The 19,445-nt window shown below is 32.0% G+C and overlaps 1 protein-coding gene and 1 non-coding gene across 6 annotated transcripts in view; one reads left to right on the top strand and one right to left on the bottom strand.

The window, feature by feature from the left end:
- The window catches only part of Btk (tyrosine-protein kinase Btk29A), a 561,740-nt gene that overhangs the window by 326,489 nt on the left and 215,806 nt on the right, over positions 1-19,445 (bottom strand). The gene's annotated exons all lie outside the window — the stretch shown is intronic.
- On the top strand, positions 9,874-9,946 carry TRNAF-GAA (transfer RNA phenylalanine (anticodon GAA)). Its single transcript has one exon. It is a non-coding gene; the product is annotated as a tRNA-Phe (tRNA).

Below are 19,445 nucleotides of genomic sequence, written 5' to 3'. Positions count from 1 at the left end.
TAGAAAAATTTGATAACATTTTATTTGTATAGAAAATTTTAACAAAATTTTATTTGTATAGAAAATTTTGTCAAAATTTTGTTTCTATAGAAAATTTTGTCAAAATTTTATTTCTATAGAAAGTTTTGTCAAAATTTTATTTCTATTGAAAATTTTGTCAAAATTTTCTTTCTATAGAAAATTTTGTCAAAATTTTATATCTATAGACAATTTTGTCAAAATTGTATTTCTATAGAAAATGATGTCAATTTTTTGTTCTATATAAAAATTTTATAACATTTTATTTCTATAGAAAATTTTGTCAAAATTTTATTTCCATAGAAAATTTTGTCAAAATTTTATTTCTATAGAAAATTTTGTCACAATTTTATTTCTATAGAAAATTTTGTCAAAATTTTATGTCTATAGACAATTTTGTCAAAATTTTATTTCTATAGAAAATGTTGTCAAAATTGTATTTCTAAAGAAAATTTTAACAAAATTTTATTTCGTGTTTTGTTTTTATTGTGGGTTTGTACTTCAATAATATTTGTTGTTTTGATCTCAGCTTTAAAACAATTGTGTTGACTAAACTAAAAGAGTAGCTTAACCAACAGAGGAAAAGAATGTTTGTCAAATTTATTTGGGCAAAGCCCTATAGACTGCAAGATGGTTGGATGGACGCACGTTTCGGAATTACTACATTCCTAATCAGCATCCTCTACTTGCAGCAAAACTATCAACCAATTATCAGAATAAATTCAGGCAGTTCACTTAACCCATGGTGAACCACACTTGAACCTTCCGAACCTTCTATTTCTATAGAAACTTTTGTCAAAATTTTATGTCTATAGACAATTTTGTCAAAAATTTATTTCTATAGAAAATGTTGTCAAAATTTTACTTCTATAGAAAATTTTGTCAAAATTTTATTTCTATAGAAAATTTTGTCAAAATTTTATGCCTATAGAAAATTTTGTCAAAATTTTATTTCTATAGGAAATTTTGTCAAAATTTTATTTCTATAGAAAATTTTGTCAAAATTTTATTTCTATAGAAAATTTTGTCAAAAATTTTTATCTATAGGGAATTTAGTCAAAATTTTATTTCTATAGAAAATTTTAACAAAATTTTATTTCTGTAGAAAATTTTAACAAAATTTTATTTCTGTAGAAAATTTTTTCAAAATTTTATTTCTATAGAAAAGTTTATATCTACAGAAAATGTTAACAAAATTTTATTTCTATAGAAATTGTTGTCAAAATTTTACATCTATAGAATTTTTTTTTTCAAAATTTCCTTTCTATGGAATTTTATTTCCATAGAAAATTTTGTCAAAATTTTATTTCTATATGAAATTTTTGTCAAAATTTTCTTTCTTAGAAAATTTTGTCAAAATTTTATGTCTATAGACAATTTTGTCAAAATTTTATTTCTATAGCAAATGTTGTCTAAAATGTTTTTTTTTTTTGTTTTATAGAAAAATTTGATAACATTTTATTTCTATAGTAAATTTTGCCAAAATTTTATTTCTATAGAAAATTTTGTCAAAATTTTATTTCTATAGAAATTTTATCAAATTTTTTTGTCTGTAGAAAAATTTGATAACATTTTATTTTTATAGAAAATTTTAACAAAATTTTATTTCATTAGAAAATTTTGTCAAAAGTTTATTTCTATAGAAACTTTTGTCAAAATTTCATTGCTATAGAAAATGTTGTCAAAAAAAAATTTTGTTTTCCATAGAAAAATTTCAAAACATTTTATTTCTATAGAAAATTTTGTCAAAATTTTATTTCTATAGAAAATTTTGTCAAAATTTTATCTCTATAGAACATTTTGTCAAAATTTTCTTTCTATAAACAATTTTGTCAAAATTTTATTTCTATAGAAAATTTTGTCAAAATGTTATATCTATAGAAAATTTTGTCAAAATTTTCTTTCTATAAACAATTTTGTCAAAATTTTATTTCTATAGAAAATTTTTTCAAAATTTTATTTCTAAAAAAAAACTTTATTCATACAGAATATTTTAACAAAATTTTATTTTATTTCTATAGAAATAAAATTGTTGGAGAGGAATATTTTGCAAAATCTACCAAAACAACAAGAATTGTACCAATCTACCAAATAGTCACAGTTGGTAGAATTCTACCAACTGTGACAGCCATGATACCCTCTCAAAATAAAAAATAAAACAATATTCTCTTTTAAATACTACACGCAGAGAAGGAATATGATCACCCCAACCATGTTTCAAGAGCATAATGTTACTTTTTCTCAGGAAACATGTAACATGTTTGTCGAAACCATGTTATTTTATCGGAAGTTATAATTTGATTGCGGAAAGCATGTTGTGTTTTTCGAGAAAAGAATATTTTTGCGACAAAAATGTTACATAGTCGCCGTGAAAAAGTAACATGGTCCTCTTGAAACATGTTTGATGTGATCGATCATATTCCTTCTCTGTGTGTAGAGGGCTCTAATGATAGCCGAACGTGTTTACCCAGTCAAATGGAAAGGAATCACGCTTGAATTTCATCATTATTGTTTATAAACTTTTGCAAGTTTATAAACAATAAAATTAACTGTCACTGGAATAAATCTATAAGCTTATCAGGCTAGCGCTTTAGAAATGATAGCAACATGAAGTGTTTGCATTACCAGCCACCCAGTATAGAAAGGAATTTCTTTACATTTTTTCTTTTCACTCCTTTCCCATTCATTTGTTTTCGAAAAATATCTCCCTCTTCTCCATAAAATTTATTTTCGCTATAATTTATATTTGACCATCACTTTTGTCTTTCTTCTTATTTGAGATTAGCGCTTATTTATAATGACATATTTTTATGTATCGAATGGAAGGAAACCCACCATATATTGCTTTACCATAATAAATGACTTTTGCAAATTTAGGCTATAATTTTAACGCCTTCTCATTAGAAGGGGGGATAATCTTAAAAGTCAACCATAATAATAAAAGGTCTAGTCCAAACAGGAAAAAACCCTCAATGTGAGAATGAACGTAAGGAGAAAATAAAAATTAATAGTAAGTCCATCCCATCTTCCAGTTCAAAGTCAAGGTTGTTGACGTCATGGTATTTTGAGAGAAGTATACGAAAGGAATTGTCCAACAATACCCCATTACCTTTATTTGCAGTTCAGAACAAAAGACTTAATTTGCGAGAATTGCAAAATGCGAATTACAAGAAAACCTAAGATAGAATACCAAAATACCAAAGAATATATGAAAAATAATATAAACTATGAGATGAGATTTTTTATGGTCAGCGTAAGAGATTATTTCTGGATAATGTGGCAAAATTATAAAACCATTGTTTTCAGACTTTGGACGGAAACCCATTAACGGAATGAGTAATTTTTTTGGAGTGATGGAAAATTTTAAAGTTAAAATAGAAGGGCCTTGGTGAGGTAGTAGTGATTATTTTATGATTATGTCGTTATGCTACTTACATCCTCAATTGATCAGAGAATATCCTAAGCCAACGAAAAGAAGAAATCATTGAAATAAGATCTAAGAAAGGTCCCACTAAATCACAAAAGTTTATATGATCGGAACTTCGATTACCTAATGATCGGACTTCAGCTGAAAAACTTGTGTTGGGCGTTCGGTCAGGAATGCCCAATGTTTCCCCAGACTTATAGGACTGGTGTATGCATCGATTTGATGCTAATGGGGAACTGGATTATTCGTTGATTGGTAGGTGGTCGGAAACTTGTGTATCAGCTGCGATTTAGTTAATAGGAACGTGATGATCACTTCGGCTTTCAGACATCTTCTCATGGGTGGTTTGTTGTTATTATTTAGGGCATGTAGTACTGTAGATCCGAAGATCAGTGGGAGAAATTGTAGATCCAAGGAACTCAGGGGAAACTGTCGTACGCATGAACTCAATGTAGACCCGAAGAACTTGGTGATAGAACTGTAGATCGGAAGTACTCAGGAGAATGACTGTAGTACGTAAGAACTCAGTGGTAGAACTGCAAATTAGAAGATCTCAGTGCTGCTACTATAGATTCGAAGAACTCTGTGCGTTAAACTGTAGTTCCGAAGAACTCAATGGTAGAAATGTAGATACGAAACTGTATTATGTAAAAACTCAGTGGAGAACTGTAGGTCCGGAGAACTCTGTGTTGCAAATTCGAAAAACTGTGGGGTAGAAACTGTAGTTCGCAAAAACTCAGTGAGAGGAACTGTAGTTCTGAAGAACTCAGTGGGGATCTGTAGATCCGAAGAACTCGGGAGGAAGCTTTAATGCGCAAGAACTCACTGATATAGTTGTAGATCCGAAGAACTAAGTGCTGCAAATATATATTCGGAACAAACTGTCGTGACAAGAATTCAGGGGGAAACCATATTGCGCAAGATCTCACTGATAGAGCTGTTGATCCGAAGATCCCACGAGGAAACTATAGCGTGCAAGAACTTAACTTAATTGAGAACTGTAGACCCGAAGAACTCAGTGCTGCAACTATAGATGCGAAGAACTGTATGGGGCAAACATTCGTGACAAGACTCATTGGGGGAAACTGTAGATCCGAAGTACTCAGTGATAGAACTTTAGATCCGAAGAACTCCGGGGAGATACTGTAGTACGTCAGAACTCAGTGGTTGAACTGTAGATATGAAGAACTCAGTAACAGAACTGTAGATCCGAATAACTCATTGCTGCAACTATAGATTCGAAGAACTAAGTGGTAGAACTGCAGATCTGAAGAACTTTAGATCCGAAAAACTTAGTGCTGCAATTATATATTTGAAAAACTCAGTGGGGGAACTGTAGATCCGAAGAACTCAGTGATAGAACTTTAGATCCGAAGCACTCCAGGGAGATACTGTAGAACGTTAGAACTCAGTGCTGCAACTATGGATTAGAAGAACTCTGTCGCGGAAAATGTAGTTGGCAAGACCTCAGTGTGGGAATTGTAAATTTTAAGACCTTAGTGATAGAACTGTGCATCCGAAGAATTCAGGAGAAAACTATAGATCCGAGCCACGGGAGCCACCGTGGTGCAATGGTTAGCATGCCCGCCTTGCATACACAAGGTCGTGGGTTCGATTCCTGCTTCGACCGAACACCAAAAAGTTTTTCAGCGGTGGATTATCCCACCTCTGTAATGTTGGTGACATGTCTGAGGGTTTCAAAACTTCTCTAAGTGGTTTCACTGCAATGTGGAACGCCGTTCGGACTCGGCTATAAAAAGGAGGTCCCTTGTCATTGAGCTTAACATGGAATCGGGCAGCACTCAGTGATAAGAGAGAAGTTCACCAATGTGGTATCACAATGGACTGAATAGTCTAAGTGAGCCTGATACATCGGGCTGCCACCTAACCTAACCTAACCATAGATCAGAAGAACTTAGTGATAGATCTGTAGATCGAAAGCACTCCGGGGATATACTGTAGTACGTCAGAACTCACTGGTTGAACTGTAGATCCGCAGCACTCAGTAATAGAACTGTAGATCCGAATAACTCGTTGCTGCAACTATAGATTCGAAGAACTCAGTGGTAGAACTTCAGTTCTGAAGAACTTTAGATCCAAAAAACTTAGTGCTGCAACTATATATTTGAAAAACTCAGTGGGGGAACTCCGAAGAACTCATGGGGGACACTGTGGATCAACTGAAATTATAGATTCGTAGAACTGTATGGAGCAAACTGTCGTGACAAGAACTCAATGGTGGAAACTATAGATCCGAAGAACTCAGTGATAGGACTGTAGATACGAAGCACTCCGAGGAGACACTGTAGTACGTCAGAGCTCAGTGGTTGAACTGTAGATCCGAAGAATTCAGTTCTGCAACTATAGATTTGAAGAACTCTGTCGCGGAAACTGTAGTTGTAGATCCGAAGAACTCAGTGCTGCAAATATAGATTTGAAGAACTCTGTCGCGGAAACTGTAGTTGGCAAGAACTCAGTATGAGAATTGTAAACCTTAAGAGCTTAGTGATAGAACTGTGGATCCGAAGAACTCAGGAGAAAACTGTAGATCCGAAGAACTCTGTGATGTAACTATAAATCCGAAGAACTCAGTGGTAAAATAGCAGATCTAAACAACTCTGGGGGGAAACTTTAGTGCGCAAGAAATCAGTGGAGAACTGTTGACCCCAAAAAAAACTCTGTGCTGCAACTATAAATCCAAAGAACTCAGGGCGGAACTGTAGACCAGAAGTACTCCGTGGGGGAAACTGTGGATCAGGGTGGAAATTGTTGTACACAAGAACTCAATGGTAGACTTGTAGATCCGAAGAACTCATGAGAAAACTATAGTGCCCGAGAACTCAGTGGAGAACTTTAGATCCGAAGTAATCAGTGCTGCAACTATAGATTCGTAGAACTGTGTGGAGCAAACTGTAGTGACAATTACTCATTGGGGGAACTATACATCCGAAGAAGAAATCTACATTTCCGAATATCTCAAGGGAGAAACTGTTGTACGCAAGAACTCAGTGGTAGAGCTGTAGATCCGAAGCACTCAGGGGTAAAATGTAGTACGTAAGAAATCAGTGACACAACTGTAAATCCAAAGAAGTCAGTTGTAGAGCTGTGGATCCGAAAAACTCCGTGGGGGAAACTGTAAATCCGAAGAATTCATGGAGAGACCTGAAGATACGAAGATTTCAGTGGAGCAACTAAAGATCCGAAGAACTCACTAATGTAAGTATGGATACGAAGAACTTGGTGGGGGAAACTGTGGACCCGAAGAACTAAATGGGGGAAACTGCGGAAGAACTCATTGGCGCACATCCGAGGAACTCAGTGGTACAACTATAGATCCATAGAACTCATGGGGTAAACTGTAGTATGCAAAACATAGGGGGAAAACTGTGATCTGTGGACCCGATCTGTGGACTATGGTCCCGAAGAACTAAATGGGGGAAACTGCGGAAGAACTCATTGACGCAAATCCGCAGAACCCTGTGGTAGAACTGTAGATCCGTAGAGTTCATGGGGTAAACAGTAGTATGCAAAACTCAGGGGGGAAAACTATTATCTCATTGGTGAGCCAGTAGATCCGAAGAACACAGTGATGGAACAGTATTATGATGGGGCTTGTGGAGCACACCCTTGGCGGTAAAGCCAATGTTTTCATTTCTAAACAGATGTTTTATTTTTACATATCAAAAAAATTCTCATAAAAGACATCATTCCAAAATCTTACACACTTTCTTGAACAACGAATATTCCTCAGACAACATTGTTGCTCAAACTCTGGAAAACTCCTCTTCAACGTGATAAAATTTTGAATATCTGTTTTAAATTCGCATGATAATTTTAACAATATTATAATGATGGGGATGGCCAACCATTCTGTGAAGGATCCCACAGGTTTTGCTGTGAAAAACGCAGTCTACCACTACCTCGAGGAAAGAAGAAGCTAACCACCTTATGCTACAACTTGTAAATGAATAGCAAGTGGCGCTGTGAAGGAGGAAAAAATTCTTCTGATGTTTATCAAAATCCATGTCAACAGTCACAAAACCGGACATACAGGCATCAGTGCCAATTAGGGCAACACACAAAAGAATCCAAGTGACAGAAAAGCAACCTAACCAAATGGCAACAACAACAAAAAAAATATGGACAAAAAAAATAAACGGACATCCTGTTGCTATTCTTTTATCTGACATTTATTAAAATGTTGGCGGAGGAAACACCAAATTAAGGCGAACAGCAACAATAACAATAAACAATAAAGCCTAAATAAGAGAATATTCCCATAAAAAAAGCCAAATGGGGATACCGAAAATAAGAGTTGTCTGGACAATGTCCGTCCTTCCATGAGTTTTATAGACCAAAACCCAGAGTTCTGTTCATATATCCATGGCTTTATTTTAGACTATTTTGCATTTTCTTTTGAAATTGTCAGTTTTTCAAACCTACTCCTCCCCCTACTCCTTTGTTTGTCATTATCCATTGACCAACTCATTTACATAATTCTAAGGAATTACTTTTTAGTTCACAGACCCATCATCATCACCTTATTCCAGAGATTGGTTGAGAAAGGGGGAGAAGCTTTTGTGGCATTTTTTCTGTAATTCCTTTTTTCCCCTTAGACTATCATCATCATTTACTAGCTGAAAAAAATGAGGCGGTATGTTTTATCATTGACATAATTAATATCTATTATTGAATTCCTAAACCTTGGTCAAATTGTTAGAATTTCCAAAACAATTTATTATCAACATTGTTAAGAATTCAACTCTCTGCAGGGGGTAGCAGTCCCAGAATGCCTTATTGTTCGCCCTATTTTGTTAATGAAGTGAAAAGTCAATAAAGTGCAAAGGAAGCCTTTTGGGCCCTAGGCTGAAATTATTCAGGGTAAAACTCGTCGAGAGCATTAAAATGTGACTAGAAGAGATAAACGAAAAGGCGCCTAGTCATACCCAAAAAAAAAAAAAAACAAGAATTTTTATAAAGAAGATGAAAATTTTCCAGAGGACTAAAAGAAAGCACCAAGAAAGGGTTTGTAATACTAACGTAATTGGTCACTAAAATTGACATTTTTCTTTATTTATTTTAATGTTTTAAAATAATTTCGTGAATACAATGAAAAAAAAACTCATTCTACAAAAATTACGAATTTTTGAAAGTATTCAAAGTCAAACGTTTCAGAGAATCATGTTAGAATGCATTAAAAATCATAAAGAATTATAAAAAGTATAACAAAGATTTTTCTACCAGTGCATCTAAGAAGTTGTTCGATATGGTTAATTTGTAATGCCATTCGACTTACATTAATAGCAAGTACTTGTCCAGAGTTTCAAGGACATTTCGTTCGAAAATTAATGTGATTTCAACAACATACGAACGGCTGGACAGACATTGCTAGAGCGACTCAGAATTTCACCACGAAGAAGAATACACATACAGCTAGACCTCGGTTTGCGCCGTATCATTTTGCGTTGTTTCGAAGTTGCGTCGTTGTTGAATTAGTACTAGTTTTCACTTTCGTTAGGTTCAAAGTTGCGTTATTATCTATATCCAATCTTTGCATAGTTTGCCATAGAAACTCATAATTCACTTTGCGTCGCTTTTTTTTTTTTTTTTTTTTTTTTTTTTTTTTTTTTTTTTGAAACGTATCTACGACGCAAAGCGAGGTCTAGGTGTATTTTAATGGGCTGAGGTCTATATTTCGATTCGTTACAAACGGCATGTCAAAGTTAGTATACCCAACACCCTTTGAGGGTCTGTGTACACACAAAAACTTTTTTTCTGAATCAATCACGAAATTAATTGATCCAATTAATTTTTTAATTGAAATGTCTTTAATCACAGAAATGATAGTATCAATTAAAAAATTAATTGACAGTCAATTAAAAAATTAATTGATCCAATTAAAAAATTAATTGATACTATTAATTTGTGTGATTGATTTTTATTTCAATTAAAAATTTTGTTGATTCAATTAAATTTTTAATTGAATATTTTTTAAAACTCAATTAAGATTTTAATTGGAAAATTTTTCTTGAAATTTTTTTCTGTGTATATAGATGTTCACCTTTGGAAAATATTCACCTTAATGGAAAATATTGAATAGAATCTATGCTAAATCAATTAATTATCATCTTTTGAGTTCTTTAACCCTAAGAGGGGTCGCCATGCAATGAAAACTCATAGAACACAAGGGAATATACCCACAAACATAGACAAATGGTGTGATAGTTCAATTATAGCTTTTTTATTTCATAGGTTTAGTTATTTAGCGCAATTAATTTTGGTTTCTATTCTTATCAACGCTAGAAGCAAAAGTTAGCTGTGGTAGTAATCATCCCTTAGTCGTTCGATGCCATAATAATGCCACACCACTGTGTTTGTGTGTACATGAGCGTACTCATATAGCGTATCAAGCATACAGTGGTTATGCAGCCGAAATAGCTCAGTTGGGAGAGCGTTAGACTGAAGATCTAAAGGTCCCCGGTTCAATCCCGGGTTTCGGCAATCCATTTTTTTTTATTAAAATAATTTAAATTGAATATTTATTTTTTTAGTTTTTTTTTTTATTTATTATTTATTTTATTTTTTATTTTATTTATTTTTTCTTATTTTATTTTGTTTATTTTTTTTTTATTTATTATTTATTTTATTTTTTATTTTATTTATTTTTTCTTATTTTATTTTGTTACCAATCTCATTGCAACCTATCAATTAGATGTACGTACTTCCTTTTATATGTGAATATTAGGTGAAAACTTCAGCAATTATTGAGGTATTTGCAATCACAGAAATAGCCCAGCAAAAAAAGCGTCGCCAAAAAAATAATGAAAATGTTCTTTTTGGATCCGGAAGTGGTGCAAAATTGACGCAGAAGCGATGATTTTAACATGGGCTTGTCATAGGACGGAAGTCCTCCATTTCAACAGCCGTTGCATTGAATTTGCATCACTTCTTTAGGTGTGATCCGAATTCATTGTTTTGGATGTAAAATAACAAATTCTGTGATATTTTGTCAAATAAATAATTTTTATAATTTTTTATAATTTTGAATTGGTTCTAACGATTGTCGGAAACGTTTGACCTCAAATATCTTCAAAAATTCACAATTTTTTCAGATTGGATTTAGCATTTTTTTCGACAAAATTTAAATGATTTGTACCATTTTATGAATTCTTACTCTGTTTTTAACCTATTTGAAACAAAAAAAGTTAAAATTACCTATTTAAAGTATGAAAAAACCAAGTTATAAAAAATTGAATTAAAAGAACTTCCAGGATAGTTAAAATAAAGAACATCATTGGGAGTGCATCTTCTGGAAGTGCTTTTAAAGTTGTGCCTTTGGAAGAACTTCAAAATTTTTTTGCTGGGAGGTCAAGATTTCGTTAGACTGAATATCTAAAGGTCCCAGGTTCAATCCCAAGTTTCGGCAAATCCATTTTTTTTATTAAAATAATTTAAACGAATATTGAACATTTTTTGTTTTGATTTTTTATTTATTTTTTTTATTTATTTTTTTTTTATTTTTTTTTTTGGTTTTTTGTTTTATTTATTTTTATTTTTTGATTTTATTTATTTTATATGATTTTTATTGTTTTTTTTTTTTTGATTTTTTTTTTTATTTTGTCACCAATCTCATTACAACATCTCAATTAACATAGATGTACGTACTTCCTTATATATATGAATATTGGGTGAAAACTTCATCAATTATTTAGGCATTTGCAATCACAGAAAAAGGTCAAGATTTCGTTAGACTGATCTAAAGGTCCCCGGTTCAATCCCGGGTTTCAGCAATCCATTTTTATTATATCCTCCACCATAGGGTGGAGGGCATATTAACTTTGTCATTTCGTTTGTAACACATCGAAATATTGCTCTAAGACCCCATAAAGTATATATGTATATTCTGGGTCGTGGTGAAATTCTGAGTCGATATAAGCATGTCCGTCCTTCCGTCTGTTGAAATCACGCTAACTTCCGAACGAAACAAGCTGTCGACTTGAAACTTGGCACAAGTAGTTGTTATTGATGTAGGTCGGATGGTATTGCAAATGGGGCCTATCGGTCCACTTTTACGTATAGCCCCCATATAAACCGATCGCCAGATTTGGCTTGCGGAACCTCTAAGAGAAGCATATTTCATCCAATCCTGCTGAAATTTGGTACATGCTGTTGGTATATGGTCTCTAACATTGGTCCACATCGGTCCATAATTATATATAGCCCCCATATAAACCGATCGCAAGATTTGGCTTGCGGAGACTCAAAGAGAAGCAAATTTCATCCGATCCTGCTGAAATTTGGTACATGGTGTTGGTATTGGTCTCTAACAACCGAGCCAGAATTGGTCCATATCGGTCCATAATTATATATAGCCCCCATATAAACCGTTCTCTAGATATGACCTCCGGAGCCACTTGGAGGAGCAAAATTCATCCGATCGGGTTCAAATGTGGAACGTGGTGTAAGTATATGGTCTCTAACATCCATGCAAAAATTGGTCCACATCGGTTCACAATTATATATAGCCCCCATATAAACCGATCCCCAGATTTGGCCTCCGGTCCTCTTGGACGAGCAAAATTCATTCGATCCGGTTCAAATTTGGAACGGGGTGTTAGTATATGGCCACTAACAACCATACCAAAATTGGTCCATATCGGTCTATATACTCAAAATAAAATGAACTCTCTATTTCACTAAAGCCAATTTAACTTTATTTTAGTTCATGGAATTATTATGTTTGGAGAAAGTTTCCTTTACTCTAATAATTTTTTGTGTACGTTCTTTAAATTTGTAAATTTTACAAAAAATGCGTCCATCATGAACTTCGTATGTCACTAAAGACATTCTTGCAATTTTGAACTCCAAGTTTTTCCTTCAAACTACAAAATTTTCTTTAACAATTGAAAAAACTTAGTTATGTCTAATAAATTTTCTTGAATTTGTGGAAAAATATTTACTTATTTTTATGACATCGGCGCGATACAAACGTTTGTAATACTGTTCAGTTAAAATTTTCTACAAATATTCAAAATTTTCTAAAATTAACGCAAAGTTTTCTTCCTGGTGGGTTCACTGTTTTTTCAGTGTAGTGAAATATAGCCGATCTCTAATCATACAAAAATTGGTACATATCGGTTCATAATCATGGTTGCCACTCGAGCCAAAAATAATCTACCAAAATTTTATTTCTATAGAAACTTTTGCCAAACTTTATTTCCATAGAAAATTTTGTCAAAAATGTATTTCTATAGAAAATTTTGTTAAAATTTTATTTCTATAGAAAATTTTGTCAAAATTTTATTTCTATAGAAAACTTTGTCAAAATGAATTATATACGTATTTAATCGGTATTTTTTGATTTAATATATACAACGTATGGACTTACTTACAATTTAGAAGACGGTGTTGGGAGGTTTTAACATACCTTGCCATCGGCAAGCGTTACCGCAACTCAAATAATTCGATTGTGGATGGCAGTGTTTAGAAGAAGTTTCTGCGCAATCCATGGTGGAGGGCAGAACTTACGGCCGTTTTTTTTTTTGTTATTATTTTTGTTTTTTATTTTTTTTTTTTTTATTTTTTTTATCTCATTACCACCTCCCAATTCGATGTACGTGTTTCCTTTTATATGTGAATTGGGTGAAAACTTCAGCAATTATTTAGGCATTTTGCAATCATAGAAAAAGGTCAAGATTTCTGATACTAAACTCATTTTAACTTTGCACATACAAAATCTAATTAACATTAAGAACTTTGTGCTTTATCGTTTGTCAAGTAGAACAATTTTTTCGTGGCTACATTACATAAAGGCGTTTGACACGTGACCTATTTAGCCGTAGCACAGTGGAATGTAGAATGGAATTGTACAAAAAAAAAAAAAAAACAAGTATATACGGCCGTAAGTTCGGCCAGGCCAAAGCTTATGTGCCCTCCACCATGGATTGCGTAGAAACTTCTACGAAAGACTGTCATCCACAATCGAATTACTTGGGTTGTGGTACCTTAAAACTTCTTAACATCGTTTTCTAAATTGTGAGTTAGTCCATACGTGATAGAGAGCCAGAATTGAAATATGGGGGTCGCTTATATTGGGGCTATATACAATTATGAACTTGATATGGACCAATTTTTTGTGATTGGGGATCGATTTATCTGAGGGCTATATATAACTATAGACCGATATGGACCTAGTTAGACATGGTTGTTAACGGTCATATACTAGCACAATGTACCAAATTTCAACTGACTCGGATGAAATTTGCTCCTCCAAGAGGCTCCAAAACCAAATCGGTTTATATGGGGGCTATATATGATTATGGACTGATACGGACCACTTTTAGCATGGCTATTAAATATCATATACTACCACCACGTACCAAATTTCAACCAGATCGGATGAATTTTGCTTCTCCAAAAGGCACCGGAGGTCAAATCTGGGGATCGATTTATATGGGGCTATATATAATTATGGACTGATATGAACCAATTCCTGCATGGTTGTTGGAAAACATATACTAACATCACGTACCAAATTTTAACCGAATCGGATGAATTTTGCTCTTCCAAGAGGCTCAGGAGGTCAAATCTGGGGATCGGTTTATATGGGCCCTACATATAATTATGGACCGATATCGACCAATTTTTGCATGGGTGTTTGAGGCCATATATTAACTCCACGTACTAAATTTCAACTGAATCAACTGAATTTTGGTCTTCCAAGAGGCTCAGGAGGTCAAATCTGGTGATTGGTTTATATGGGGGCTATATATAATTATTGACCGATATGGATCATTTTTTGCATGGTCATTAGAGACCATATACTAACACCACGTACTAAATTTCAACCGGATCGGATGAAATTTGCTTCTCTTAGAGGCTCCGCAAGCCAAATCGGGGGATCGGTTTGTCAGAGACTATATATCAACACCATGTACCAAATTTCAGAAGGATCAGATGAAATTTGCTTCTCTTTGCGTCTCCGATGTGGACCAATTTTTGCATGGTTGTTAGAGACCATATACCAAAACCATGTACCAAATTTCAGCCGTATTGGATGAAATTTGCTTCTCTTTGAGGCTCCGCAAGCCAAATCTGGGGATCGGTTTATATGGGGGCTATATATAATTATGAACCGATGTGGACTAATTCTGACATGGTTGTTAGAGACCGTACACCAACACCATGTACCAAATTTCAGCCGGATCGGATGAAATATGCTTCTCTTAGAGGCTCCGAAAGCCAAATCTGAGGGTCCGTTTACACTATGTACCAAATTCCAGCAGGATTGGATGAAATTTGCTTCTCTTTGAGGCTCCGCAAGCCAAATCTGGCGATCGGTTTATATGGGGGCTCTATATAATTATGGGCCGATGTGGACCAGTTCTGGCATGGTTGTTAGAGACTGTACACCAACACCATGTACCAAATTTCAGCCGGATCGGATGAATTATGCTTCTCTTAGAGGCTCCGAAACCCAAATCTGAGGGTCCGTTTATGTGGGGACTATACGTAAAAGTGGTTCAATATGGCCCATTTGCAATACCATCCGACCTACATCAATAATAACTACTTGTGCAAAGTTTCAAGTCGATAGCTTGTTTCGTTCGGAAGGTTGCGTGATATCAACAAACGGACGGACGGACAGGAAAATACATAAATAAACTTAAAGATTAAATTTAGTCAATATTGATTAAATTTCGTATGTACTAAATTAAATATATCAATGTAAATTTGTTTTATTCATCTTTGAATTATTTTATTTGTTTAATTTAGGTGAAATCAATATTTTATTAACTTCATTTATATATAGTTTTGATCAATTGAATTTACTTTTTTATCAGTACCAACTAAAAAAACTCAATTTTAAATTAAATAAAAATAAATTAAATTTATTTATTTCATTAAATTGAGCAAACTGTAAATTTTATGGGGTATAACTTAGTTTATTTTAAATTTCTTTCATTAATTTATCATTTAAACTTTTACATTAGTTAGGCTTTTATAACTTGTATATTTCTTTATTTTGACCTAAAAAGAATTATTACGAATTGAAAGTCGTACATATTTATCAGCACCTCAAATTTCACAAAAAAACATAAAGCAATAAATAAATTCCTTTTAATAAATTTCACTGAAACTGAACAAAACTACTCGTACTATATAAACGGGAGTACAGCAAACAAAGACATTAGCTGGTGTATGAGCTCCTTCAATTTTGTGATAAAATATTGCCTGGAACCACCATTGTTTCACGTATATGGATGACTGGATGGCTGGTTGGCTGTTTGGTTGGGTGGGGGACAGCAATAAACAAGAGACAAATAAACAAAAATTGGAACAAATGTCCATTAGTGAAAAAAAAATTCCAGTTCCAAATGAGGCACAAATAAATAAATACAATTTGGGTTAATCCAACAAAGAAACCTCTAAAAAATACACAGCGAAGACCAAGAAAATGGGCGAAACTTGAGTTTACAGAAAAAGATCATAAACAATGAAATCAAAACAACCAAAAAAATTAATTGCATCAGAGAACTAAGCAAATGCATCTAAGCAATTCGATAAGCAAATGGACGGACAAGTTGTCAGCGCGAGTGATAAACAATTCTTTTTTTGAAGTACCAAAGAATTTACTTTGCACTGCAATAGGGATGTGAACATTGAAAATTAAATTGGGAAATTATGAAAAACATTTTGAAGTGCTTAGAAATTTATTCAAAAGATTTAAAATGACACTAATGAGTTGTAATAGAAAAATATTAAAAATGATTAAAAGCAGAGATCAAAAAAATTTAATAAAATATTTTTTATCAGTAAACAAGTATATGCTCACGGGAAAAATGTGTAAGTTGTGTTTCCTTGTTAACGGTTTTGCAGTTAAAATAGACAGAACATTTTGACAAAATTTCCTTTACAGAGAAAATTTGGACAAAATTTCCTATAGACCGAAAATTTCGACAAAAAATTATTATAGACAGAAAATTTTGGACAAAAAATTCCTACAAACAGAAAATTTTGACAAAATTTCCTACAATCAAAAAATTTTGACAAAATTTCTTATAGAAAGAAAATTTTGACAAAATTTCCTATAGACAGAATATTTTGACAAAATTTCCTATAGACAGAAAATTTTGACAAAATTTCCTTTAGCCAGAAAATTTGGACAGAAATTCCTATAACAGAAAACTTTGACAAAATTTTCTATAGAAAGAAAATTTGGACAAAAATTCATTTAGACAGAAAATTTTAGTCAAAATTTTTTTGTAGGAAATTTGTGTCAAAATTTTCTGTCTATAAGAAAGAAATTCTGTCAAACAGAAAATTGTGACAAAAGTTCCTATAGACAGAAAATATTGACAAAATTTCCTTTAGAAAGAAAATTTGGACAACATTTCCTATAGACAGAAAATTTTGACAAAAAAATCCTACAAACAGAACATTTTGACAACATTTCATATAGACAGAAAATTTTGACATAATTTTCTATAGGTAGAAATTTCCAAAATTTCCTATAGACAGAAAATTTTGACAAAATTTCTATAGACAGAAAATTTTGACAAAATTTCCTATAGACAACAAATGCTGAAAAAATTTCCTATAGACAGAAAATTTTAACAAAATTTCCTTTAGAAAGAAATTTTTTACAAAATTTCTTATAGAAAGAAGATTTTGACAAAATTTCCTATAGACAGAAAATATTGACAAAATTTCCTTTACAGAGAAAATTTTGATAAAATTTCCTATAGACAGAAAATTTTGATAAAATTTCCTATAGACAGAAAATTTTGACAAAATTTCCTTTAGCCGGAAAATTTGGACAGAAATTCCTATAACAGAAAACTTTGACATAATTTTCTATAGAAAGAAAATTTGGACAAAAATTCATTTAGAGAGAAAATTTTGACAAAATTTCCTATAGACAGAAAATTTCGACAAAAAATCCTATAGACAGAAAATTTTGACAAAATTTCCTTTACAGAGAAAATTTGGACAAAATTTCCTATAGACCAAAAATTTCGACAAAAAATTCCTATAGACAGAAAATTTTGGACAAAAAATTCCTACAAACAGAAAATTTTGACAAAATTTCCTACAATCAGAAAATTTTGACAAAATTTCTTATAGAGAGAAAATTTTGACAAAATTTCCTATAGACAGAATATTTTGACAAAATTTCTTATAGACAGAAAATTTTGACAATTTCCTTTAGACAGAAAATTTGGATAGAAATTCCTATAACAGAAAACTTTGAAAAAATTTTCTATAGAAAAAAATTTGGACAAAAATTCATTTAGACAGAAAATTTTGACAAAATTTCTTATACACGCTCACAAAAAATCGCTTCTGTAACATATACTCCCAAACATATTTTGCTCCAAGCATATATATTTTTGGGTATTGCCCAAACATTTATATGTTTGATCTCTTCCAATATATAATATGTTTGAAAGCATATTGGTCTAAACAATATATGTTTGGGTATTCTAAGCTCCAAACATTTTGTATTTTTGCATCCAAATTCAATAATGTTGTCTTCCAAAAAACAATATGTTATTATGTGAACATGTAATATGTTTGGAAGCATTTTGCACCCAAAAATATTATATGCTTAAAAAAAATTCTCCCAAACAATATTGTTCTCAAAATTTTATTTATTTATTTATATATTTACAATCATAATGAATTATGAAAATAAACAGGTAATATAGGTGCTAACAACATAGGTTTTCGACCTGAATGCTCAAAACTTTGTTTCTGCCCAATTGTATATTCCCCCACATCTTTCTCACTTCCACGAGATTTTTTAGTTCTTAGCACCTTTTTCTGTAATACAAACATTGTAGAAGAAATTATTCAATTGTATGATTTTTTTTATTTTAATTTTACCTTTTGCTGGACGGGGATTCGAACAGCGGACCACACAGTTTGTAAGGATCAAAGAAGTAGCTGATCAATTGCCCAAGGAAAAATAAAATGTTAATTTTGTAATAACAAGCAACAACCACCAACTTAATTCAATATCGCTCCCTGTTAAATAGCGCTCCAAGCTACTAAACACATATATGTTTATAGGATATTTCTAAATTAATATATGTTTGCATCCAAGCATATTATATTTACAAACATTTTATGTCCCAAACATAATATGTTCTAACATATTAACATATATGTCCCAAACATGTTATGCTAGTTTATGAACATTATATGCTTGCACTCAAAAATATTGTGTTTAAAAATTTGTGTTCCAAACATATAATGTTTATAGCCAAACATATGAAAAACAGTCTTTTTCATCCGTGTAGAAAGAAAATTTTGACAAAATTTCTTACAAACAGAAAATTTTGACAAAAGTTCCTATAGACAGACAATATTGACCAAATTTCCTTTAGAAAGAAAATTTGGACAACATTTCCTATAGACAGAAAATTTTGACAAAAAAATCCTACAAACAGAACATTTTGACAACATTTCCTATAGACAGAAAATTTTGACATAATTTTCTATAGGTAGAAATTTCCAAAATTTCCTATAGACAGAAAATTTTGACAAAATTTCTATAGACACAAAATTTTGACAAAATTTCCTATAGACAACAAATGCTGAAAAAATTTCCTATAGACAGAAAATTTTAACAAAATTTCCTTTAGAAAGAACAAAATTTCCTTTAGAAAGCAATTTTTTACAAAATTTCTTATAGAAAGAAAATTTTGACAAAATTTCCTATAGACAGAAAATTTTGACAAAATTTCCTATAGACAGAAAATTTTGACAAAATGTCATATGGACAGAAAATTTTGACAAAATGTCCTATAGACAGAAAATTTTGGGCAACATTTCTTATAGACAGAAAATATTGACAAAATTTCCTTTACAGAGAAAATTTTGATAAAATTTCCTATAGACAGAAAATTTTGACAAAATTTCCTATCAACAGAAAATTTTGACAAAATTTCCTATCAATAGAAAATTTTGAGAAAATTTCCTATAAACAGAAAAT

Source organism: Haematobia irritans, chromosome 2 (assembly GCF_050003625.1).
Source record: "Haematobia irritans isolate KBUSLIRL chromosome 2, ASM5000362v1, whole genome shotgun sequence".
Lineage (NCBI taxonomy): Eukaryota > Metazoa > Arthropoda > Insecta > Diptera > Muscidae > Haematobia > Haematobia irritans.
Note: the sequence above shows the minus strand (reverse complement) of the source record. Positions and strands in the feature narration are given on the sequence as shown.